Source organism: Trichechus manatus, unplaced genomic scaffold (genome assembly GCF_000243295.1).
Source record: "Trichechus manatus latirostris isolate Lorelei unplaced genomic scaffold, TriManLat1.0 scaffold00214, whole genome shotgun sequence".
NCBI classification, from domain to species: domain Eukaryota; kingdom Metazoa; phylum Chordata; class Mammalia; order Sirenia; family Trichechidae; genus Trichechus; species Trichechus manatus.
The window spans coordinates 1,042,903-1,044,930 of NW_004444150.1; positions in this window are offsets into that span (position 1 = coordinate 1,042,903).

The window sequence follows — 2,028 nt, forward strand, 5'->3', positions numbered from 1 at the left end:
GGAGGCGGGGCTGCTGCCCGGGGAAGGGGGCTGAGCGTCCGCTGGGGACGGCGGGCTGTCGGCCCTAGACCACCCTCCTCAGGACCCCTGCGGGCACCGCCGTTTGCTGCTTCTGAAGACTCTGGGGCAAAAGGGGGCCGTGTCCGACGTGGGCGGGCCGAGCCCAGTGGGGTTCTGTGCAGCTGAGGGCGTGAGGAGAAGCACCTGCTCTGCATTTGTCTTCGTGGTGACTCCAGCAGCCTCAAGAGATCCCAGGTGCCCTGAAACACTGTGCACGTGCCTGTGTGTGCACGTGTATCTCAAGGGCAGGCCAGTGCTGTCCATCGAAGGGGGACACTTTGGGCTTTCGGTGTCCCAGCTCACGGCCCTGCTACACTGCCCCGCGCCCTCTGCCTCTCTCCCTGGAGTGGGGACGATTAGCCTGTCAGCCCAGCGCCCTCAGGTGGGAATCGGTGGAGCAGACGCAGTGGGAGGCGGCCCCCAGGCTGGCTGCTGCAAGGGGCTGAGGTGAGGGCCTGGGCAGAATTCTAGTGCTGTCGGAGCCTGGCAGAGCCTCACCTCCACAGACCCGCCTCCTAGTTGAACGCCTTCACCCTGGTAACGGGCACCCCATGGTCCCTGGCACTGCGCCATCAAAGCACCCAGCCAAGCTGGCCTGGACGTGCCAAGGAGCCCTCACCTGTGCAGCCCCTGCTCCCACGTGGTGGCCTTGCCTGCAGTCCCCGGGAAGGTGGTCAGTGAGCCCATCCACAGACATGTTCTTTGCCCTGACCGTGGCCGGGAAGGAGGTGGAGAGCCGGGCCCCTGCTTCCAAGCTCCTCACTGAGGTAGTGGTGGGGGGCAGGACCCCATCCCAGGTGACAGGCAGCCTCAGCTCCTGTGCTGCCTGGAACCCACGGAGGCAGTGCATGGAGCTAGTGTTGAGAATGACCCTGAAGCTCAGTCTAGCTTATGGCATGCAGACAGCGACTGATGAGCAATGCCTACTGAGTAGAGAGGGCTGAGACAGTGCCTTGAACTTGAACTCCAGGACTGGGCTCCTGCCCCTCCTCCGCCCTTAGGCCAGATGGTCCTGTCCTGCCTTTCAGGCCCCCAGGCTGCAGACAGTGCCTCTCTCGGTCCCCATTTGCCACCCTTGGCGGTGCAGTGGTTAAGAATTACGGCTGCTAACCAAGAAGTCGGCAGTTCGAGTCCACCAACCGCAACTTGGAAAACCTATGGGGCGATTCTGCTGTGTCCTATGTGGTTGCTATGAGTCAGAATCGATTAGATGTCAACAGGTTTGTTTTTGGATGGGATGGGGGCTCAGGTCCCCACCCTGGCGGGTTGCCTGGGGCGTGTGCCCCCTCCCACGCAGCTTAGCTCTGGCGAGGGGAGTTGAGGACAACAGCTTGAGGGGCCTTTGCAGACGCTGACTTGTCAGGTGAGCACAGGAGGAAGGAGACAGGAGGAGCAGGTGATGGTGGGGGCTGGCTGTCAGGGGGCTCCTGAGTGAAAGGAGCCGTGGGGGGCAAGAGCTGTCTGCCAGAGCTCCTACCACCCCCTCCTCCTTGGGCTTCTGTTTGGAGTCAAATTACAGCTCTTGTTGGCCGGTGATTGTGAGGAGGCCCCTGGCTGAGCAGTGGCGTTACAAAGCGCTGAATGAGCTCACACGCTGAATGATTACTGCCTTATTTTTAGGGGTGAGGGTGGGGCTTCTGTACATCCCTCCCAGCTCTCAAGGTGACCTGCTTCCCCTGCCCCCCCGCCGTCCCAGTCTCCTGTTTGCCTGGGAAGTAGGACACAGCCTGGCCACAACAAGGGGACAAGGGCCAGCAGCAGGGTCCCCCATGCCCTCAGGCTGCTCTGGGGAGGTACCACAGCCGTCCACGCCTGCTCTCCGGTCCGCTCACTCCTGTGAGCTGGAGACGTTCTGGCAGGACGTTCTCTGTGGCTGGGCCTTTATGACAGTCAGTGGGCCAGGCTCCAAGTGCTGTTGACTTCGCCCACAGCCCCCTCTTCCCACGCTACCTGTCCTGCCTGCTTCCC